General features: G+C 41.4%; 1 pseudogene; it reads left to right on the forward strand.

Annotated features, from left to right (window-relative positions):
* The first annotated feature begins 42 nt into the window (after positions 1-42).
* LOC123086184 (DNA repair protein RAD51 homolog A-like) overlaps positions 43-25798 on the forward strand; it is an 82377-nt pseudogene continuing 56621 nt past the window's right edge.

Genomic DNA, 25798 nt, shown 5'->3' on the forward strand with positions numbered 1-25798 from the left:
CCTCCCGACCGACCGTCTCTCTCCTCTACTAGTGTGTTGCCCATGGCGGCAACGACGGCGCAGCAGAAGACGGCGACGGTGGAGCAGGAGGAGGGGGAGCACGGTCCCTTCACCATTGAGCAGCTCCAGGTGCTCTATCAAAACTCTGTCCCAATCTTGGTCCCCAAATGTTTTCCTCAAGCTCGAGGCTTTCTCAGGGTTTCCGCTCCGCGTATAGGACGATTGCTGCGAGTATGTCTCGATTTGGGGTCGCTGTTGGCTTCTTGCGGTGTGGATTTAGATTCTTGCTGGAAGTTCTTGATTCGATTCTCCCCCGTCCCCCACCCCAAATGGCGCGCATTTCTTGGAGTTTCCGTTCCCCTTGCAGGCGAATTGATATTCAAAATTGGTGTTGCCACTTGGATTTGAGGGTGTTTCTGCAGGTTCTTGATCACAAAAGCCCACCTTCTTGACTTCTTCCTACGGATTCGCCCCTTAATGGTGTTCATTTTTTGAAGGGGATATCCGCTCAACTTGCAATTGAGATGACTTGCGTATTCTTGGTTAAACTTATTTATTCATCAAAAGTTGAGGTGGCGGATTCAATATTTAATACAGTACTACTTCTACGCGTTAAGCTCTAATTTAAGGGTTCTTGCTTCTAAAATCGCTTGGAAAATGTAGCGACATGTCAGCATCCACTGTCTTCTTTGCTAAATTGCTTTTATGAATTATTATTATTATTGTCTTGTTGCATACGTGAATGTACCAAAGACTACAATATTTCATATGCGCCTGGATTGTTATATTTCAACATGAACAATGTGAAGAAATGAGCAACTTGTTATCTGCATGCATGCCATATCTTGCTAACTGGAAATTTTAGCAACCAGCCACCAAATTGAACGCATGGCTTAATTCTATAATTTCTTCAGAAAACTCTAGTGGTAGAAATAGTTTTTTGTCATGTGTTTGTCAAAGTGGCGTATGTCAAGGCTGTTGTGAGCTGGTTTAGTGGTTTAGGTGCTTTTGATCCTCATATCTTTATTGCCATGTGACAAGCTGTAATTAGTGGTTAAGTAGTGCCCATTTCTTGTCAACAAATGTTTTCATTAACTCTGATATTTTCTTGCCAAGGCATCTGGAATAGCTACATTAGATGTGAAAAAGCTCAAAGATGTCGGTCTTTACATAGTAGAATATGTGGCTTACACTCCAAGGAGAGATCTTTTGCAAATCAAAGGAATCGGTGAGGCCAAAGTTGACAAGATAATTGAGGCAGGCAAGTAATCATGAGACCAGAATTGTCTTTTGCATGGAAATTTTATAGCACACTGTAAAATATTTACTATCTACAAATGTTTGCAGCATCCAAGCTTGTTCCGCTGGGATTTACAAGTGCGAGCCAACTACATGCACAGAGGCTAGAGATCATTCAAGTTACAACTGGATCAAGGGAGCTTGATAAGATCTTGGATGGTAATGTGCTATCAGCTTTATGATTTTCCCTCTCTGCATAATTTAATAAATGACTTGTGATCCATTGAGTATCGGATCTAACCTACCTTCAACAGGGGGATAGAAACATGATCTATCACAGAGTTATATGGTGAGTTCCGCTCAGGAAAGAGTTAGTTGTGTCACACTCTGTGTGTTACATGTCAGGTGAGACTTCATTTATTGGTGTGTTTTTTTGCATTGACACCCGAATCTTGTTGTTAATCTCGCATATGTTAAACATGATATATTTCAGCTTCTATTGGACCAAGGTGGTGGTGAACGAAAGGCTCTCTACATTGACGCAGAGGGGACATTCAGACCTCAGAGGCTCCTCCAGATAGCAGACAGGTGACACCTTTGGTTACACTAGTTACTTTGGCTCTTAGCTTGAATTTTATTAATAAGCAAGTGAATACTAGATTCTAGGTTGGTTTTAACATGAATTTGATTACTAAGCAAGTGAATACTGGATTTTAGGTTGGTTTTAACATGAATTTGGTTATTAAACAAGTGACTACTGGATTCTAGGTTTGGATTGGACAGTGCTGATGTATTAGAGAATATGGCTTATGCCAGAGCTTACAATATCGATCATCAATCCAGGCTTCTGCTAGAGGTAGCTTCCATGATGATAGAGACGAGGCAAGTTCATTCTTTCAGTTTGAGTGTATCTCTGAACTTCAGTATGATTTTCTTGAGCTAGACAGGTGACCAGCAGTAACTTATTGATCATTATTTCCATTTCTCTATGTATAAGGGACTGTATGTTGCCAACATAACTAGCCCATCTGTTGTTACTTTTATCAAGTTAATGTGTGTGTGTGTGTAACCTTTTCGTTGTACTATTGTGAGTTTTCACTGTATAGAAGTGTCATATGTGATTAAAGAATGTATGTAGATGTAATGTTAACATCAGACCATTGTGACTTTTCTCATATGCATTGCTTAAAAAGTCCTACAACAAGTTGTGGTAGGCTAGAATTGAAACCTATTATATCTCAACCAAGTCATGGTTCTGGCATGTGGATAGCCAACTTCCACACACCCTTGTCCACGGCTAGTTCTTTGGTGATATTCCAACCCTTCAGATCTCTCTTTACGTGCTCCTCCCATGTCAAGTTTGGTCTTCGCCAACCTCTCTTGACGTTTATTAGCATGCTTTAACTATCCAATATGCGCTGGCACTTTTGGAGGCCTTCGTTGCATATGCCCAAACCATCTTTTAGACAATGTTGGGCAAGCTTCTCTTCAACCAGTACTACCCCAACTCTATCATGTATATCATCATTTCAGTCCCGATCCTTTTTTGCATGGCCACATATCCATCTTTACATAAGCATCTTTGCTATTGGACATGTTGGCTTTTAGTTGGCAAAAATTCAGCTCATACAACATCATAGGTCGAATAGTTGTCCTACAGAACCTGCCTCTTAGGTTTTGTGGCACTCTCTTGTCACTGAGATGCCAGAAGCTTTGCGTCACTTCATTCATCCAGCTTTAATTCGATGGCTCACATCTTAATCCATATCGCCATCCTTCTTCAGCATTGATCCCAAATATCAAAAGGTGTCCTTTTGAGGTGACACCTGACCTGCCTATCAAGGCTAACTTCTTCCTCGTGCTTAGTAGAACTGGAACAACACCTCATGCACTCGATTTTAGTTCTACTAAGCCTAAAACCTTTTAATTTCAAAGTCTGACTCCACATCTCTAACTTTTTATTAACCCTCGTCCGACTATCGTAGACTAGCACCACATCATCCGAAAAGAGCATACACCATGGGACATCCCCTTGTGGCACCTGCTATTTATTGAATTTTGCTTACACAACAAGTTTGTTTGCTGCATTGTTTTACAGACTAAATAGGCAATGTCTATTAGGCCCCGCTTGGTTCCTCGCTTTTGGGCCCAAAACACTTGTAAAATGTACCCCTGTGAGAAAAATGCGGACGGGCCTCGAACAGGTGCTTGGCATGTCGTTTTTGGGCTGTGCAATTTACACTAGTTTTCTGGTTTACACCCGTAATAGACCGGTTTCTGATACAGACCACTGCTCGTCGTTTTTCCCCACCTCTCCTCTCGCTCTAGACCTAGATCGAGGCTACGCAGCCAAGAGGCACCGACGCCGGTGTCCCCGAGGGCGTGAAGCATCGACGTTCGCGACGGCGATGTGGTGAGGTGCCAACCACATTGACCATGTCGGGGGTTAGGCGCGACGGTAACTACAACTCGTTCCTGACTGCGACGGTGACGGTGACGACGTTATTTACCGATAGTTGTTACCTAACCACGACAGCCACTCGCTACTCCTCCAGCGGCCTCCTCTGCTCCGTCAAGGTATCTTCCCTCCTCCTCTTTTGCCCCTCCTCTGCCCGTCCTTTCCTGGCCAGCCATGCCATGCAAAAGCTCCTATGTCCCTCCACCCCTTTGACGCTATACAGTTTCAAGTCTTTGAGTTTCACATTTGTAGACTACAGCTCATTCGTTAGATCTTCGGTCATTTGCATTAAGTGGAATCAGGACAACTGGCATATCCCCCTATTATTTGGGAGAGTTTGATCTTCAAAAGTTCCAAAGGCTGACAAGTGTGCCTATCCAATACATTTGAAATGCTTATTGGAGGCACTTGGTACTACTGTTTCTAGTTTGTTAGTGTAGACATAAGATGTTCAACTTCTGTTCATATGCTATTGATGTCATTGGCTCATTGCTGCCTTTGTGCAATGCAGAACTATTAGAGTGATTTGGAGGGTTCAAGATTCTGTGAAGCTCTTTTGACATTTAAAGCTCAGAACTGAAGGTACTTAATTAACTCAAAAGCATTCAGTCCAGCTTGTGTGTGTGTCACTGATTTCTTATTCATTGTTTTGCATATGGGCTTGTGGCTTGTCTATATGCATCTATACTCAAATGTTACATCAACCAATAAAAGTATGGTAATACCTTTTCATGTTACACTAATCTCGTTATCTTGATGTGCTAGTGCTCCTTTTATTTCCACTGTCATAACATAGATTACATATACTACTGTGTTTACTTTGAAGGAGAGTTGCGGTATTTATTTTGTAATCTCTTCTCGCTAGATAATGGATACGAGTAACCATGATGATGGATATGAGTCATGTACTGATTCGGAGGAGGAGGAGATGATGTTTCTTGTCTTCCCGACATTATATTGTATATCTTATAGGAGAGAAAAGAATCCAATGAACACATCCATTCTTAACGGAGCTAAGTATATCCGAGAAATATTGGATGGCCACCCTCAATGGTGCCATGATATTCTTAGGATGGAATCCCACATCTTCCAACTTCTATGCGGCCATCTTAGATCCAAAAATCTTTTACGAAATTCAAAAGGAGTCGGCGTTGAAGAGCAACCAGGGATGTTTATGTACATGCTTTCCAGGAATGCGAGTTATCGTACATTGACTGATAGGTTTCAGCATAGTCCGGAAACGGTGCATAGACATATCAATGGATGCTTCAAGGCTTGACATAATTGGCATTTGACCTTATCAAGCATAGTTCACTAGATATGAAGGAAATATGCCCTAGAGGCAATAATAAAGTTATTATTTATTTCCTTATTTCATGATAAATGTTTATTATTCATGCTAGAATTGTATTAACCAGAAACATAATACACGTGTGAATACATAGAGAAATAGAGTATCACTAGTATGCCTCTACTTGACTAGCTCGTTGGTCAAAGTGGTTATGTTTCCTAACCATATACATGAGTTGTCATTTGATAAATGGGATCACATCATTAGGACAATGATGTGATTTACTTGACCCATTCCGTTAGCTTAGCACTTGATCGTTTTTGTTTACTGTTATGGCTTTCTTCATGACTTATACATGTTCCTATTACTATGAGATTATGCAACTCCCGATTACCGGACGAACACTTTGTGTGCTACCAAACGTCACAACGTAACTGGGTGATTATAAAGGTGCTCTACAGGTGTCTCCGATGGTACTTGTTGAGTTGGCATAGATAGAGATTATGATTTGTCACTCCGATTGTCAGAGAGGTATCTCTGGGCCCTCTCGGTAATGCACATCACTATAAGCCTTGCAAGCAATACAACTAATGAGTTAGTTGCGGGATGATGCATTACGGAACGAGTAAAGAGACTTGCGGTAACAAGATTGAGCTAGGTATTGAGATATCGACGATCGAATCTCGGGCAAGTAACATACCGATGACAAAGCGAACAACGTATGTTGTTATGCGGTTTGACCGATAAAGATCTTCGTAGAATATGTAGGAGCCAATATGAGCATCCAGGTTCTGCTATTGGTTATTGACCGGAGAAGTGTCTCGGTCATGTCTACATAGTTCTCAAACCCATAGGGTCCACACGCTTAATGTTCGGTGACAATCGGTATTATGAGTTTATGTGATTTGATGTACCAAAGGTAGTTTGGAGTCTCGGATGTGATCACGGACATGACGAGGAGTCTCGAAATGGTCGAGACATAAAGATTGATATATTGGACGACTATATTCGGATACCGAAAGTGTTCTGGGTGATTTCGGAGAAAACCGGAGTGCGGGAGGGTTACCGGAACCCCCCGGGAGAAGTAATGGGCCACATGGGCCTTAGTGGAGAGAGAGAGGGCCGGCAGGGCAGGTGGCGCGCCCCCTCCCCCTCTGGTTCGAATTGGACTAGGGAAGGGGGGGCGGCGCCCCCCCTTTCCTTCTCCCTCTCTTCCTTCCTTTCCCCCTCCTAGTAGGAGTAGGAAAGGGGAGTCCTACTCCTACTAGGAGGAGGACTCCTCCTCCTGGCGCGCCCTGCAAGGGCCGTCCGGCCTTCCCCCTTACTCCTTTATATACGGGGGCAGGGGGCACCCTAGGACACACAAGTGGATTGTTCCAAGCTGTGTGCGGTGCCCCCTCCACCATAATCCACCTCGATCATATTGTAACGGTGCTTAGGCGAAGCCCTGCGTCGATAGCAACATCATCACCGTCATCACGCCGTCGTGCTGACGGAACTCTCATGTGAAGCTCTATTGGATCGGAGTTCGTGGGATGTCATCGAGCTGAATGTGTGCTGAACTCGGAGGTGTCGTACGTTCGGTACTTTGATCAGTCGGATCGTGAAGACGTACGACTACATCAACCACGTTCTCATAACGCTTCCGCTTACGGTCTACGAGGGTACGTGGACGATACTCTCCTCTCTCATTGCTATGCATCACCATGATCTTGCGTGTGCGTAGGAGAATTTTTGAAATTACTACGTTCCCCAATAGTGGCATCCGAGCTAGGTTTATGCGTTGATGTTATATTCACGAGTAGAACACAAGTGAGTTGTGGGCGATACAAGTCATACTGCTTACCAACATGTCATACTTTGGTTCGGCGGTATTGTTGGATGAAGCGGCCTGGACCGACATTACGCGTACGCTTACGCGAGACTGGTTCTACCGACGTGCTTTGCACACAGGTGGTGTAGCGACCAGACCTCAAACAGTCTGATCTCTGTGCTCCGGTGTCATCCCTGGATCAGTAATGCTGACACCACACAGTACTCTAAGGATTTATAGCAGAGTAGCAATCACACACTTATTACATCGAGTGTCTCAAAAGAGAACTTATTACAATAAATATGGCTTAAGGCCATCTAATAACGATAACAGCGGAAGGCTTGGAAGGTAAGTGAGTCCATCAACTCCAATGGCATCACTGAGTATAGAACCACGACCTAAAACTCCTCAATCGTCGTCTGAAAAGTCTGCAACATTAACGTTGTAGCCCGATAACGGGTCAGCACATGGAATACGCTGGCAAGGTAACACATAGAGAGTAATGGAATGCAACAGCTATACTATATGCATATTTGGCTGGTGGAAAGCTCTATGGTTACTGTTTTTGCGTAAAGCCAAATTTTCCCTACTTCAAAGGAATAAGATTAATTACTATCATGGTGGTTGTTAAACATTGAGAATGGTTGACAGCATTCTCAATCCCAATTAAGTAACATCATTAAAACCCATCAAAATTAATTTAGAGTATCATGTTGAGATTCACATGAAAATCCAGGTACCAGATACTCAAGATGTCCATAACCGGGGACACGACTAATCATGATTAGTTTATACACTCTGCAGATGTTTGCGCACTTTTCCCCACAAGACTCGATTGCTTTCGTTTGGTTTCTCTCACTACAGGGTGTTTGAGAAGACGGATGACCGAGACACAGTCTTTCAGAAGCGCTAGCACCTTACGACGGGTAGACCGGTACACCTACTTTCCCCTACATCTGCTAGTCTACCACTGTAAGAGTTCGCACGACTTACTCAACTATGCCAGAGCCCATAATGGCTTGTGGCTGCACACGAAAGTTTCTAGTATGAATAATCTCATGATCCCTTTGAGCCTGGGTGGCGGTCCAAAAGAAAACAGGCAAGTCCTGGTAACCCCAGGTGCCTCAATCCACCCAGATGTGTGTTAGGTTGCCACCTTAGATAAACCATTAATTATCAATCTCACATCTGTCATGGATATCACTCACCCAATCCACGTCTACTAGCATAGCATGGCATAATAAGCAAACGTAGAAGTAACTCCCAAAGGTTTGATAATAAACAGGTAATAGGTACTACCTCATCTACTTCCCATCCCACAATTTAATTAGATCCTAATCATGCAATGTGTGAGGATTGATCTAATGCAATAAAACTGGGTTGTAGAAAAAGGTATGATCAAAGTGTTACTTGCCTTGCTGATGATCCGCGAAACCTAGAGATTCAACGTAACAGGCGGCGCACTCTGGGTATTCTATCGCAGACAAACAACAAGCATACAATAAGTACTCATCTAATGCACAGGTAAAACTCAAATAGAAGATCTAACCAGAAAGTTCAACTTAAGAACTCCGGTTGGCAAAAAGAATCAAATCGAACGAAGCAAAAGAAATCAAACGGCGAAAGAAAACAACTTCGTTCTAGTAATATGGATCTAGGGCAAATTTTACAGTAGCAAAAACTTGTTTAAGTTGATTATTCGGAAAGAGGGTTTCGAGATGAACCTCCAGGCGCATGAATCGCCTGATTCCGATAAACGAGCGAAAAGTTATACTAAAACGAAAATCGGATCAGAAATCGCGATCAGAAAATAACCGCGGAAAATCCGACGAAAAAGAAAAATGACGAACAAATTTTTTTTTAAAAAACAGCACGGAAAACGAGGCCACGGCGAACCTCGAAAGGCGCGCAACTCCGGCGGGCGGCGGCGGCGGCGGCTAGAGGCAGCGGCGGCTAGGGTTAGGTCAGGCGGCGGCGGCTGGGCTCTCCTCGGGCCGGGGCGGCGGCTTATATAGCCTAGGCCGGCGGAGTCCAGGCCGAATACGGCCCGAAGTCGGTTACGCGTTTTTTTTAAATCTGCTCGGAAGAAAAATAAAAAGAAATACTAAACGGACTCCAAAAATCGCGAAATAAATTTTGCCGGGTTCCTAAAATTAAGCCCGATAATGTGAACATTTATCTGGGCCCAAACTACAACTTTGAAAAACGCGCATTTATCCTAAATTCAAATAAAAATACCGAAAAACTCCGAAATAAATCTTATTTGATTTTTTTATTAAATCCTCAATATTTCTATATTTTGGGAAAGTCATTTTATTCCCTCTCTCATATTTTTGTAATAGAAATAATTGATGATAAAATAAATAAAATCAAATGATCCTGTTTACATAATTTGAGAAAACTCAAATACGTAAATAACGAAATCCCCAACTCTCTCCGTGGGTCCTTGAGTTGCTTAGGATTTTCTAGGATCAAAACCAAAGGCAAAATAAAATATGATATGCATGATGACCTAATGTATAACATTCCAAATTGAAAATTTGGGATGTTACAAACCTACCCCCCTTAAGATGAATCTCGCCCTCGAGATTCGGGTTGGCTAGAAAATAGGTGAGGGCGGTCCTTGAGCAAATCTTCCTCTCGCTCCCAGGTGGGTTCATCCTCCGTGTGGTGGCTCCACTAAACTTTACAAAACTTGATAACCTTGCTGCGAGTAACTCGACTGGCAAACTCGAGGATCTTAACTGGTTTCTCCTCATAGGTCAAATTGTTATCCAACTGAATTGCTTCCAATGGCACTGTGTCTCTCAAAGGTATGTCAGCCATCTCCGCGTGACACTTCTTCAACTGAGAAACGTGAAACACATCATGAACTCCTGTTAATCCTTCTGGCAATTCCAACTTGTAAGCCACTTCTCCCATACGCTCCAAAACTCGATATGGCCCTACAAATCGTGGCGCTAACTTCCCCTTAACTCCAAAGCGCTTAATCCCTCGAAGTGGAGATACTCGAAGATAAACTCTGTCTCCAACTTCATAAACTGTCTCCTTGCATTTAGAATCTGCATAACTCTTCTGTCTGGACTGGGCTACCTTGAGCCTATCGCGAATCAACTTCACCTTCTGTTCAGACTCTTTAACCAAATCTGGTCCAAACAACTGGCGGTCTCCAACTTCGTCCCATGACAACGGTGTCCTGCACCTCCTTCCTTCATCACAGGTTCTTCTAAACTTTCCATAAGGGCTCCTTTCATTGCTTCTTTCTTCTGCTGGATGGTTCGTTGTACCATGGGGTAAATGTGACACTGAGCAGGATAGTGGGTAGTATCTTCACACAAGAAACAAGTAATCTGCCTAGTTGGGCATTCTTCAACTGGGTGACTTTCTTCACAATTCGGGCATTCATCCTTGTGTTCTTTATGGGTGTGTCCTATTTCTCCACAAATCTTGCATGCACAAGGTTTCTTCATATCCTTTCCATAAGGCTTCAACTTCTGGGACACAAACCGAGACTTTGGCAAAGTTAACTTAAATTCTTTCCAAGTGGTTACTCCTTGCCATCCATTCATGGTTTGCTACATCCTCCACCAAGTAGCAGCACCTCTTTCAAAGCACAGAAGAGCATGCTGGGTCATATCATTTCCAACTATAGGGTTATTCTACATGTGATCTTCCATGTTCTAAATCCATCGGTCTGTCTCCAACTGACTCATCGGTCCAGAAAATACAAGCTCATCTCCATTCATCCTCTATTGGGTCCATGGGTTTGGGGTGAGATAAGAGATATAGAGAGGGATACACACAATACAAACAAAAGTTTTGAAAAGACAGATTTTATTTGTGGCTGTCGGGAAAGGCATCAAACAAATGAGAGCTCACAAATGTCGCATCTAACGTAGGTATATAATAGGGGTTTGGTCTTCTAAAGGTCAATAAATCTTCAACGTCTCCAAACTCTTCAAGCCTTGTTCAAGCCTCCAATGGCTTCTTCCGATCATGCTTGTCCTTCTCAAGTTCTTTTGCCAGATCAACTCTTATGATGCGAAGTCTCTCGTGACATCCTTTAATATTCTAGAGTTGCGTTCCAAACTTCTGGTTTCAACATCCTTCGCATGAACCATGGTCCTACTGTCCTTCAGTTCCTGAAAAATCTCCGGTATCTCGAGGTTGTAGCTCCTCCAGCTTGGCTACTTTCAGCTTTTGGTTCCTGAGTTCTTCATGAAATGCTTCCTTGTCTAATACGGCTTCATGGAGCTCCACCTTAAACTTCTTGATGTACTACTCCAGATCTTGGTGATACACTAGCTAAGTTTAAAACTGCATCTTGCTGATAGGTGCTCCATCAGCCTTCTACCATTTAATCCTTCCATGCACAAGCATGCTTAACTCAGCACGGTGACAATAGCATAAGCGGGCGATAACCTCATGGATAGCTATGGTTGTTCTCTTGTCATTTCCATGAGCTATCTCTCCATAGTTGATATCTCCTGCCTTAGGGTTTTCCTTGACAAATCCTTGAGTTCTCAACTCCCCATGTTTTGGTCTTTCTCCAATACACCTTGATCTCGGGTATTGACAACTTCCATAGTCTGCCAAGTTCCATAAGGGTAGCCTTCCTAGGTCATACAAATCTGGGAATTCTTCAGAGCCTTCAAATTCTACTTGTCTCCGGTCTTCAATCGTTGTAGTTTCCATTATTCAGATGCACGGAAAATACTCTTCATTCCGAAGTGGTCTTAGTTGTCCGATATCTTGTACTTCTTGGAGTGGTCTCATCAGTGGAATCTTCGAGTGGTCAAAAGGGGAAACGGGTATGGTCTCACTAAAGAGAATTTTTGAATAAGCTCAGAAGAGAAGAGAGGTAAAAGATCTTTTTGAAAGGGAAAGTTGTAGAGAAAAATCTTTGCTATGGGCTTGCCAGTTTTCTAGGGTCACGTCCTACAGTCAACATGTGCTCCGATACCATCTCTGTAGCGACCAGACCTCAAACAGTCTGATCTCTATGCTCCGGTGTCATCCCTGGATCAGTAATGCTGACACCACACAGTACTCGGAGGATTTATAGTAGAGTAGCAATCACACACTTATTACATCGAGTGTCTCAAAAGAGAACTTATTACAATAAATATGGCTTAAGGCCATCTAATAACAATAACAGCGGAAGGCTTGGAAGGTAAGTGAGTCCATCAACTCCAACGGCATCACTGAGTATAGAACCACAACCTAAAACTCCTCAATCGTCGTCTGAAAAGTCTGCAACATTAACGTTGCAGCCCGATAACGGGTCAGCACATGGAATACGCTGGCAAGGTAACACATAGAGAGTAATGGAATGCAACAACTATACTATATGCGTATTTGGCTGGTGGAAAGCTCTCTGGTTACTGTTTTTGCGTAAAGCCAATTTTTCCCTACTTCAAAGGAATAAGTTTAATTACTATCATGGTGGTTGTTAAACACTGAGAATGGTTGATAGCATTTTCAATCCCAATTAAGTAACATCATTAAAACCCATCAAAATTAATTTAGAGTATCATGTTGAGATTCATATGAAAATCCAGGTACCAGATACTCAAGATGTCCATAACCGGGGACACGGCTAATCATGATTAGTTTATACACTCTGCAGAGGTTTGCGCACTTTCCCCACAAGACTCGATCGCCTCCGTTTGGTTTCTCGCACTACAGGGTGTTTGAGAAGACGGATGACCGAGACATAGTCTTTCAGAAGCGCTAGCACCTTACGACGGGTAGACCGGTACACCTACTTTCCCCTACATCTGCTAGTCTACCACTGTAAGAGTTCGCACGACTTACTCAACTATGCCAGAGCCCATAATGGCTTGTCGCTGCACACGGAAGTTTCTAGTATGAATAATCTCATGATCCCTTTGAGCCTGGGTGGCGGTCCAAAAGAAAACAGGCAAGTCCTGGTAACCCCAGGTGCCTCAATCCACCCAGATGTGTGTTAGGTTGCCACCTTAGATAAACCATTAATTATCAATCTCACATCTGTCATGGATATCACTCACCCAATCCACGTCTACTAGCATAGCATGGCATAATAAGAAAATGTAGAAGTAACTCCCAAAGGTTTGGTAATAAACAGGTAATAGGTACTACCTCATCTACTTCCCATCCCACAATTTAATTAGATCCTAATCATGCAATGTGTGAGGATTGATCTAATGCAATAAAACTGGGTTGTAGAAAAAGGTATGATCAAAGTGTTACTTGCCTTGCTGATGATCCGCGAAACCTAGAGATTCAACGTAACAGGCGGCGCACTCCGGGTATTCTATCACAGACAAACAACAAGCATACAATAAGTACTCATCTAATGCACAGGTAAAACTCAAATAGAAGATCTAACCAGAAAGTTCAACTTAAGAACTCCAGTTGGCAAAAAGAATCAAATCGAACGAAGCAAAAGAAATCAAACGGCGAAAGAAAACAACTTCGTTCTAGTAATCTGGATCTAGGGCAAATTTTACAGTAGCAAAAACTTGTTTAAGTTGATTATTCGGAAAGAGGGTTTCGAGACGAACCTCCAGGCGCTTGAATCGCCTGATTCCGATAAACGAGCGAAAAGTTATACTAAAACGAAAATCGGATCAGAAATCGCGATCAGAAAATAACCGCGGAAAATCCGACGAAAAAGAAAAACGACGAACAGAATTTAAAAAAAAACAGCACGGAAAACGAGGCCGCAGCGAACCTCGAAAGGCGCGCAACTCCGGCGGGCGGCGGCGGCGGCTAGAGGCGGCGGCGGCTAGGGTTAGGTTAGGCGGCGGCGGCTGGGCTCTCCTCGGGCCAGGGCGGCGGCTTATATAGCCTAGGCCGGCGGAGTCCAGGCCGAATATGGCCCGAAGTCGGTTACGCGTTTTTTTTTAAATCCGCTCAGAAGAAAAATAAAAAGAAATACTAAACGGAATCCAAAAATCGCGAAATAAATTTTGCAGGGTTCCTAAAATCAAGCCCGATAATGTGAACATTTATCTGGGCCCAAACTACAACTTTGAAAAACGCACATTTTTCCTAAATTCAAATAAAAATACCGAAAAACTCTGAAATAAATCTTATTTGATTTTTTTATTAAATCCTCAATATTTCTATATTTTGGGAACGTCATTTTATTCTCTCTCTCATATTTTTGTAATAGAAATAATTGATGATAAAATAAATAAAATCAAATGATCCTGTTTACATAATTTGAGAAAACTCAAATACGTAAATAACGAAATCCCCAACTCTCTCCGTGGGTCCTTGAGTTGCTTAGGATTTTCTAGGATCAAAACCAAAGGCAAAATAAAATATGATATGCATGATGACCTAATGTATAACATTCCAAATTGAAAATTTGGGATGTTACAGGTGGCTCGCGGGTGTCAATTTCTCCAACTTTAGTTGAACCGAGTGTGACTACGCCCGGTCCTTGTTGAAGGTTAAAACAACACTAACTTGATGAAATATCGTTGTGGTTTTGATGCGTAGGTAAGAACGGTTCTTGCTCAGCCTGTAGCAGCCACGTAAAAACTTGCAACAACAAGGTAGAGGACGTCTAACTTGTTTTTGCAATGCATGTTGTGATGTGATATGGTCAAGGCATGATGCTATATTTTATTGTATGAGATGATCATGTTTTGCAACGGAGTTATCGGCAACTAGCAGGAGCCATATGGTTGTTGCTTTATTGTATGCAATGCAATCGCCCTGTAATTGCTTTACTTTATCACTAAACGGTAGCGATAGTTGTAGAAGCAATATTTGGCGAGACGACAACAATGCTTCAATGGAGATCAAGGTGTCGCGCCAGTGACGATGGTGATCATGACGGTGCTTTGGAGATGGAGATCAAAGGCATAAGATGATGATGGCCATACCATATCACTTATATTGATTGCATGTGATGTTTATCCTTTATGCATCTTATTCTGCTTGATTGACGGTAGCATTATAAGATGATCTCTCACTAGATTTCAAGGTACAAGTGTTCTCCCTGAGTATGCACCATTGCCAGAGTTCGTCACGCCGAGACACCACGTGATGATCGGGTGTGATAAGCTCTACATTCACATGCAACGGGTGCAAGCTAGTTTTGCACACGCAGAAATACTCGGGTTAAACTTGACGAGCCTAGCATATGCAGATATGGCCTCGAAACACTGAGACCGAAAGGTCGAGCGTGAATCATATAGTAGATATGATCAACATAGTGATATTCACCATTGAAAACTACTCCATTTCACGTGATGATCGGTCATGGTTTAGTTGATTTGGATCACGTGATCACTTAGATGAGTAGAGGGATGTCTATCTAAGTGGGATCTTAAATATGATTAATTGAACTTTAATTTATCATGAACTTAGTACCTGATAGTATTTTGCTTGTCTATGTTGTTGTAGATAGATGGCTCGTGCTGTTGTTCCATTGAATTTTAATGCGTTCCTTGAGAAAGCAAAGTTGAAAGATGATGGTAGCAATTACACGGACTGGGTCCGTAACTTGAGGATTATCCTCATTGCTGCATAGAAGAATTACATCCTGAAAGCACCGCTAGGTGCCAAACCTGCTGCAGGAGCTGAACCAGATGTTATGAACGTCTGGCAAAGCAAAGCTGATGACTACTTGATAGTTCAGTGTGCCATGCTTTACGGCTTAGAACCGGGACTTCAACAACGTTTTGAACGTCATGGAGCATATGAGATGTTCCAGGAGTTGAAGTTAATATTTCAAGCAAATGCCCGGATTGAGAGATATGAGGTCTCCAATAAGTTCTACAACTGCAGATGGAGGAGAATAGTTCTGTCGGTGAACATATACTCAAAATGTCTGGGTATAACAATCACTTGATTCAACTGGGAGTTAATCTTCCGGATGATAGTGTCATTGACAGAATTCTTCAATCACTACCACCAAGCTACAAGAGCTTCATGATGAACTATAACATGCAAGGGATGGATAAGGCAATTCCCGAGCTCTTCGCAATGCTAAAGGCTGCGGAGGTAGAAATCAAGAAGGAGCATCAAGTGTTGATGGTCAACAAGACCACCAGTTTCAAGAAAAAGGGTAAAGGGAAGAAGAAATGGAACTTCAAGAAGAACGGCAAACAAGTTGCTGCTCAAGAGAAGAAACCCAGTCTGGAGCTAAGCCTGAGACTGAGTGCTTCTACTGCAAAGGATTGGTCACTAGAAGCGGAACTGCCCCAAGTATTTGGCGGATAAGAAAGATGGCAAGGTGAACAAAGGTATATGTGATATACATGTTATTGATGTGTACCTTACTAAAGCTCGCAGTAGCACCTGGGTATTTGATACTTGTTCTATTGCTAATATTTTCAACTCAAAACAGGGACTACGGATTAAGCGAAGATTGGCTAAGGATGAGGTGACGATGCGCATGGGAAATGGTTCCAAAGTCATTGTGGTCGCCGTCGGCACGCTACCTCTACATCTACCTTCGGGATTAGTTTTAGACCTGAGTAATTGTTATTTGGTGCCAGCGTTGAGCATGAACATTATATCTAGATCTTGTTTGATGCGAGGCGGCTATTCATTTAAATCAGAGAATAATGGTTGTTCTATTTATATGAGTAATATCTTTTATGGTCATGCACCCTTGAAGAGTGGCCTATTTTTAATGAATCTCAATGGTAGTGATACACATATTCATAATGTTGAAGCCAAAAGATGCAGACTTGATAATGATAGTATAACTTATTTGTGGCACTGCCGTTTAGGGCATATTGGTGTAAAGCGCATGAAGAAACTCCATTTTGATGGACTTTTGGAATCACTTGATTATGAATCACTTGGTACTTGCGAACCATGCCTCATGGGCAAGATGACTAAAATGCCATTCTCCGGAACTATGGAGCGAGCAACAGATTTGTTGGAAATCATACATACTGATGTATGTGGTCCGATGAATGTTGAGGCTCGCAGCGGGTATCATTATTTTCTCACCTTCACAGATGATTTGAGCAGATATGGGTATATCTACTTGATGAAACATAAGTCTGGAACATTTGAAAAGTTCAAAGAATTTAGGAGTGAAGTGGAAAATCATCGTAACAAGAAAATAAAGTTTCTACAATCTGATCGTGGAGGAGAATATTTGAGTTACGAGTTTGGTCTTCATTTGAAACAATGCAGAATAGTTCCGCAACTCACGCCACCCGGAACACCACAACGTAATGGTGTGTCCGAACATCGTAATCGTACTTTACTAGATATGGTGTGATCTATGACGTCTCTTACTGATTTACCACTATCGTTTTGGGGTTATGCTTTAGAGACAGCTGCATTCACGTTAAATAGGGCACCATCTAAATCCGTTGAGACGACGCCTTATGAACTATGGTTTGGCAAGAAACCAAAGTTGTCGTTTCTTAAAGTTTGGGGCTGCCATGCTTATGTGAAAAAGCTTCAACCTGATAAGCTCGAACCTAAATTGGAGAAATGTGTCTTCACAAGATACCCAAAGGAGACTGTTGGGTACACCTTCTATCACAGATCCGAAGGCAAGGCATTTGTTGCTAAGAATGGATCCTTTCTATAGAGGGAGTTTCTCTTGAAAGAAGTGAGTGGGAGGAAAGTAGAACTTGATGAGGTAACTATACCTGCTCCCTTATTGGAAAGTAGTCCATCACAGAAACCGGTTCCTGTGGCACCCACACCAATTAGTGAGGAAGCCAATGATGATGATCATGAAACTTCTGATCAAGTTACTACCGAACCTCGTAGGTCAACCAGAGTAAGATCCGCACCAGAGTGGTACGGTAATCCCGTTCTGGAGGTCATGTTACTTGACCATGAAGAACCTACGTACTATGAGGGAGAGATAATGAGCCCAGATTCCGAAAAATGGCTTGAGGCCATGAAATCTGAGATGGGATCCATGTATGAGAACAAAGTGTGGACTTTGGTTGACTTGCCCGATGATCGGCAAGCCATCGAGAATAAATGGATCTTCAAGAAGAAGACTGATGCTGACGGTAACGTTACTATCTACAAAGCTCGACTTGTTGCGAAAGGTTTTTGACAAGTTCAAGGAGTTGACTACGGTGAGACCTTCTCACCCGTAGCGATGTTAAGTCCGTCCGAATCATGTTAGCAATTGCCACATTTTATGATTATGAAATTTGGCAAATGGATGTGAAGACTGCATTCCTGAATGGATTTCTGGAAGAAGAGTTGTATATGATGCAACCTGAAGGTTTTATCAATCCAAAGGGAGCTAACAAAGTGTACAAGCACCAGCGATCCATTTATGGACTGGTGCAAACCTCTCGGAGTTGGAATAAACATTTTGATAGTGTGATCAAAGCATATGGTTTTATACAGATTTTTGGAGAAGCATGTATTTACAAGAAAGTGAGTGGGAGCTCTGTAGCATTTCTAATGTTATATGTGGATGACATATTGTTGATTGGAAATGATATAGAATTTCTGGATAGCATAAAAGGATACTTGAATAAGAGTTTTTCAATGAAAGACCTCGGTGAAGCTTCTTATATATTGGGCATCAAGATCTATAGAGATAGATCAAGACGCTTAATTGGACTTTCACAAAGCACATACCTTGATAAAGCTTTGAAGAAGTTCAAAATGGATCAAGCTAAGAAAGGGTTCTTGCCTGTGTTACAAGGTGTGAAGTTGAGTAAGACTCAATGCCCGACCACTGCAGAAGATAGAGAGAAAATGAAAAGTGTTCCCTATGATTCATCCATAGGCTCTATCATGTATGCAATGCTGTGTACCAGACCTGATGTGTGCCTTGCTATTAGTATAGCAGGGAGGTACCAAAGTAATCCATGAGTGGATCACTGGACAGCAGTCAGGAACATCCTGAAATACCCGAAAAGGACTAAGGATATGTTTCTCGTTTATGGAGGTGACAAAGAGCTCGTCATAAATGGTTATGTCGATGCAAGCTTTGACACTAATCCGGACGATTCTAAATTGCAAACCGGATACATGTCTATATTGAACGGTGGAGCTGTCAGTTGGAGCAGTTCTAAACAAAGCTTCATGACAGGATCTATGTGTGAAGCGGAGTACATAGCTGCTTCGGAAGCAGAAAATGAAGGAGTCTAGATGAAGGAGTTCATATCTGATCTAGGTGTCATACCTAGTGCATTGGGTCCAATGAAAATCTTTTGTGACAATACTGGTGCAATTGCCTTGGCAAAGGAATCCAGATTTCACGAGAGAACCAAACACATCAAGAGACGCTTCAATTCCATCCGCGATCAAGTCCGGGTGGGAGACATAGAGATTTGCAAGATACATACAGATCTGAATGTTGCAGACTCGTTGACTAAGCCTCTCTCACGAGCAAAACATGATCAACACCAAGGCTCCATGGGTGTTAGAATCATTACTGTGTAATCTAGATTATTGGCTCTAGTGCAAGTGGGAGACTGAAAGAAATATGCCCTAGAGGCGATAATAAAGTTATTATTTATTTCCTTATTTCATGATAAATGTTTATTATTCATGCTAGAATTGTATTAACCGGAAACATAATACATGTGTGAATACATAGACAAACAGAGTGTCACTAGTATGCCTCTACTTGACTAGCTCGTTGGTCAAAGATGGTTATGTTTCCTAACCATAGACATGAGTTGTCATTTGATAAACGGGATCACATCATTAGGAGAATGATGTGATTGACTTGACCCATTCCGTTAGCTTAGCACTTGATCATTTTAGTTTACTTCTATTACTTTCTTCATGAATTATACATGTTCCTATGATTATGAGATTATGCAAGTCCTGATTACTGGAGGACCACTTTGTGTGCTACCAAACGTCACAATGTAACTGGGTGATTATAAAGGTGCTCTACAGGTGTCACCGATGGTACTTGTTGAGTTGGCATAGATCGAGATTAGGATTTGTCACTCTGATTGCCAGAGAGGTATCTCTGGGCCCTCTCGGCAATGCACATCACTATAAGCCTTGCAAGCAATACAACTAATGAGTTAGTTGCGAGATAATGCATTACGGAACGAGTAAAGAGACTTTCCGGTAATGAGATTGAGCTAGGTATTGAGATACCGACGATCGAATCTCGGGCAAGTAACATACCAATGACAAAGGGAACAACGTATGTTGTTATGCGGTTTGACCGATAAAGATCTTCATAGAATATGTAGGATCCAATATGAGCATCCAGGTTCTGCTATTGTTTATTGACCGGAGAAGTGTCTCGGTCATGTCTACATAGTTCTCGAACCCGTAGGGTCCACCCGCTTAATGTTCGGTGACGATCGATATTATGAGTTTATGTGATTTGATGTACCGAAGGTAGTTCAGAGTCCCGGATGTGATCACAGACATGACGAGGAGTCTTGAAATGGTCGAGACATAAAGATTGATATATTGGACGACCGTATTCGGATACCGAAAGTGTTCCGGGTGATTTTGGAGAAAACCGGAGTGCCGGAGGGTTACCGGACCCCCCCCGGAGAAGTAATGGGCCACATGGGCCTTAGTGGAGAGAGAGAGAGAGGGCCGACTAGGGCAGGCCACACGCCCCTCCCCCTCTGGTCCGAATTGGACTACGGAAGGGGGGCGGCGCCCCCTTTCCTTCTCCCTCTCCTCCTTCCTTTCCCCCTCCTAGTAGGAGTAGGAAAGGGGAGTCCTACTCCTACTAGGAGGAGGACTCCTCCTGGCGCGCCCTGCAAGGGCCGGACGGCTGATACATATCCAACGTATCTATAATTTTTGATTGCTCCATGCTATATTATCTACTGTTTTGGACATTATTAGGCTTTATTATCCACTTTTATATTATTTTTGGGACTAACCTATTAACCGGAGGCCCAGCCCAGAATTGTTGTTTTTTTTGCCTATTTTAGGGTTTCGAAGAAAAGGAATATCAAACGGAGTCCAAACGGAATGAAACCTTCGGGAACGTGATTTTCTCACCGAACATGATCCAGGAGACTTGGACCCTACGTCAAGAAATAAAGGAGGAGGCCATGAGGTAGGAGGCGCGCCCTCCCCCCTCGTGGGCCCCCTGTTGCTCCACCGACGTACTCCTTCCTCCTATATATACCTACGTACCCCCAAATGATCAGATACAGAGCCAAAACCCTAATTCCACCGCCGTAACTTTCTGTATCCACGAGATCCCATCTTGGGGCCTGTTCCGGAGCTCCGCCGGAGGGGGCATCCACCACGGAGGGCTTCTACATCAACACCATAGCCTCTCCGATGAAGTGTGAGTAGTTTACCTTAGACCTTCGGGTCCATAGTTATTAGCTAGATGGCTTCTTCTCTCTTTTTGGATCTCAATACAATGTTCTCCCCCTCTCTAGTGGAGATCTATTTGATGTAATCTTCTTTTTGCGGTGTGTTTTTTGAGACTGATGAATTGTGGGTTTATGATCAAGATTATCTATGAACAATATTTGAATCTTCTCTGAATTCTTTTATGTATGATTGGTTATCTTTGCAAGTCTCTTCGAATTATCAGTTTCGTTTGGCCTACTAGATTGATCTTTCTTGCAATGGGAGAAGTGCTTAGCTTTGGGTTCAATCTTGCGGCGTCCTTTTCCAGTGACAGTAGGGGCTGCAGGCACGTATTGTATTGTTGCCATCGAGGATAACAAGATGGTTTTTTTTATCATATTGCATGAATTTATCCCTCTACATCATGTCATCTTGGTTAAGGCGTTACTCTGTTTTCATGAACTCAATACTCTAGATGCATGCTGGATAGCGGTCGATGAGTGGAGTAATAGTAGTAGATGCAGGAAGGAGTCGGTCTACTTGTCTCAGACGTGATGCCTATGTACATGATCATACCTAGATATTCTCATAACTATGCTCAATTCTGTCAATTGCTCAACAGTAATTCGTTCACCCACCGTAAAATACTTATGCTCTTGAGAGAAGCCACTAGTGAAACCTATGGCCCCCAGGTCTATCTTCATCATATTAATCTTCCAATACTTAGTTATTTCCTTTGATTTTATTTTACTTTGCCTCTTTATCACAAAAATACCAAAAATATTATTTTATCATATCTATCAGATCTCACTCTCGTAAGTGACCGTGAAGGGATTGGCAACCCCTTATCACATTGGTTGTGAGGAGTTATTTGTTTTGTGCAGGTACGAGGGACTCGCGTGTAGCCTCCTACTGGATTGATACCTTGGTTCTCAAAACTGAGGGAAATACTTACACTACTTTGCTTCACCACCCTATCCAATTCAAGGGAAAACCAACGCAAGTGCTCAAGAGGTAGCAAGAAGGATTTCTGGCGCCGTTGCCGGGGAGTCTACGCAAAAGTCAACATACCAAGTACCCATCACAACCCTTATCTCCCGCATTACATTATTTGTCATTTGCCTCTCATTTTTCTCTCCCCCACTTCACCCTTGCCGTTTTATTTGCCCTCTCTCTCTATCCTCCCTCTCTTTCTCTATTTGCCTCTTTTTGCCCGCTTGCTTTTTGTTTGCTTGTGTGTTGGATTGCTTGCTTGTCACGATGGCTCAAGATAACACTAAATTGTGTGACTTCACCAATACCAACAACAATGATTTTATTAGCACTCCGATTGCTCCTCTTACCGATGCTGAATCTTGTGAAATTAATGTCGCTTTGCTGAATCTTGTCATGAAAGATCCGTTTTCCGGCCTTCCTAGTGAAGATGCCGCTACCCATCTAAATAGCTTCATTGATTTGTGTGATATGCAAAAGAAGAAAGATGTGGACAACGATATTGTTAAGTTGAAGCTATTTCCTTTTTCGCTTAGAGATCGTGCTAAAGCTTGCTTTTCGTCTTTGCCTAAAAATAGTATTGATTCTTGGAACAAGTGCAAAGATGCTTTTATCTCTAAGTATTTTCCTCCTGCTAAGATCATCTCCCTTAGAAACGATATTATGAATTTTAAGCAACTTGATCATGAACATGTTGCACAAGCTTGGGAGAGGATGAAATTAATGATACGTAATTGCCCTACTCATGGTTTGAATTTGTGGATGATTATACAAATTTTTTATGCCGAATTGAATTTTGCTTCTAGAAATATTTTAGATTCAGCCGCGGGAGGCACTTTTATGGAAATCACTTTAGGATAAGCTACTAAACTCCTAGATAATATTATGGTTAATTATTCTCAATGGCATATTGAAAGATCTACTAATAAAAAGGTGCATGCGATAGAAGAAATTAATGTCTTGAGTGGAAAGATAGATGAACTTATGAAATTATTTGCTACTAAGAGTGTTTCTTCTGATCTTAATGATATGCCCTTGTCTACTTTGATTGAGAATAATAATGAATCTATGGATGTGAATTTTGTTGGTATGAACAATTTTGGTAACAACGCGTATAGAGGAAATTTTAATCCTAGGCCTTATCCTAGTAATCCCTCTAATAATTATGGTAATTCCTACAACAATTCTTATGGAAATTATAATAAGATGCCCTCTGATTTTGAATCTAATATTAAAGAATTTATTACTTCACAAAATAATTGCAATGCTTTGATTGAAGAGAAATTGCTTAAAGTTGATGATTTGGCTAGGAACGTTGATAAAATTTCTCTTGATGTTGATTCTTTAAAGCTTATATCTATTCCTCCTAAGCATGATATCAATGAGTCTCTCAAAGCCATGAGAATTTCCATTGATGAGTGCAAATAAAGAACCGCTAGGATGCGTGCTAAGAAAGATGCCTTTATAAGAGCGTGTTCTTCTAGTTCCTATGAAAATAAAGATGAATATCTAAAAGTTATAGATGTGTCCCCTATTAAATCTTTGTTTTGCAATATGAATCTTGATAATGATGGGACTGAATACGATCCACCTTTACCTAGAAGGCATTCCAAAAATTCGGAGTTTTTAGATCTTGATGCTAAATTTGATGAAAGTGGGACTAAAGAAATTAAAACCCTAGATGTTGCTAAACCCACTATTTTAGATTTCAAGGAATTTAATTATGAAAATTGCTCTTTGATTGATTGTATTTCCTTGTTTCAATCCGTGCTAAATTCTCCTCATGCTTATAGTCAAAATAAAGCGTTTACTAAACATATCGTTGATGCCTTGATGCAATGTTATGAAGAAAAACTTGAGTTGGAAGTTTCTATCCCTAGAAAACTTTATGATTATTGGGAACCAACTATTAAAATTAAGATTAAAGATCATGAGTTCTATGCTTTATGTGATTGGGTGCTAGTGTTTCCACGATTCCAAAGACTTTGTGTGACTTTTTAGGTTTCCATGATTTTGATGATTGCTCTCTAAACTTGCACCTTGCGGGTTCCACTATTAAGAAACCAATGGGAAGAATCAATGATGTTCTTATTGTTGCAAATAGGAATTATGTGCCCATAGATTTTATTGTTCTTGACATAGATTGCAATCCTTCATGTCCTATTATCCTTGATAGCCCTTTCCTAAGAACGATTGATGCAATTATTGATATGAAGGAAGGAAATATTAGATTCCAATTTCCATTAAGGAAAGGCATGGAACACTTTCCTAGAAAGAAAATTAAATTACCTTATGAATCTATTATGAGAGCCACTTATGGATTGCCTACCAAAGATGGCAATACCTAGATCTATCCTTGCTTTTTATGCCTAGCTAGGGGCGTTAAACGATAGCGCTTGTTGGGAGGCAACCCAATTTTATTTTTATTCCTTGATTTTTTGCTCCTGTTTAGTAATAAATAATTTACCTAGCCTATGTTTTGGTTGTGTTATTTGTGTTTAATTAGTGTTTGTGCCAAGTAGAACCGTTCGGAAGACTTGGGGAAAGTCTTGATATCTTGCTGTAAAAAACAGAAACTTTAGCGCTCACGAGAACTGCTGCCATTTTTATTTGAAAAGTGCTATTTAGTTAATTCATTTTTCAGATGATTAATAGATAAATTACTCACGTCCAGAAATTTATTTTAGAATTTTTGGGGTTCCATATCTTGCGCTAGCTACAGATTACTATAGACTGTTCTGTTTTTGACAGATTCTGTTTTTCGTGTGTTGTTTGCTTATTTTGATGAATCTATGGCTAGTAAAATAATTTATAAACCATAGATAAGTTGGAATACAGTAGTTTTAACACCAATATAAATAAAGAATGAGTTCATTACAGTACCTTGAAGTGGTCTTTTGTTTTCTTTCGCTAACGGAGCTCACGAGATTTTCTACTTTAAGTTTTGTGTTGTAAAGTTTTCAAGTTTTGGGTAAAGATTTGATGGATTATGGAACAAGGAGTGGCAAGAGCCTAAGCTTGGGGATGCCCATGGCACCCCCAAGATAATCTAAGGACACCTAAAAGCCAAAGCTTGGGGATGCCCCGGAAGGCATCCCCTCTTTCGTCTGCTTCCAACGGTAACTTTACTTGGAGCTATATTTTTATTCACCACATGATATGTGTTTTGTTTGGAGCGTCCTGTATGATTTGAGTCTTTGCTTTTTACTTTACCACAATCATCCTTGCTGTACACACCTTTTGAGAGATCCATACATGATTTGGAATTTGTTAGAATACTCTATGTGCTTCACTTATATCTTTTGAGTTATATAGTTTTGCTCTAGTACTTCACTTATATCTTTTAGAGCACGGTGGTGGATTTGTTTTATAGAAACTATTGATCTCTCATGATTCACTTAGATTATTTTGAGTGTCTTAAATAGCATTGTAATTTGCTTAAATAATCCTAATATGCTAGGTATTCAAGATTAGTAAATTTTTTCTTATGAGTGTTTTGAATACTAAGAGAAGTTTGATGCTTGATGATTGTTTTGAGATATGAGGTAATAATATCAAAGTCGTGCTAGTTGAGTAGTTGTGAATTTGAGAAATGCTTGTGGTGAAGTTTGCAAGTCCCGTAGCATGCACGTATGGTAAACGTTATGTAACAAATTTGAAACATGAGGTGTTCTTTGATTGTCCTCCTTATGAGTGGCGGTCGGGGACGAGCGATGGTCTTTTCCTACCAATCTATCCCCCTAGGAGCATGCGCGTA

This window comes from Triticum aestivum, chromosome 4A (genome assembly GCF_018294505.1).
Source record: "Triticum aestivum cultivar Chinese Spring chromosome 4A, IWGSC CS RefSeq v2.1, whole genome shotgun sequence".
Taxonomy (NCBI): Eukaryota; Viridiplantae; Streptophyta; class Magnoliopsida; order Poales; family Poaceae; genus Triticum; species Triticum aestivum.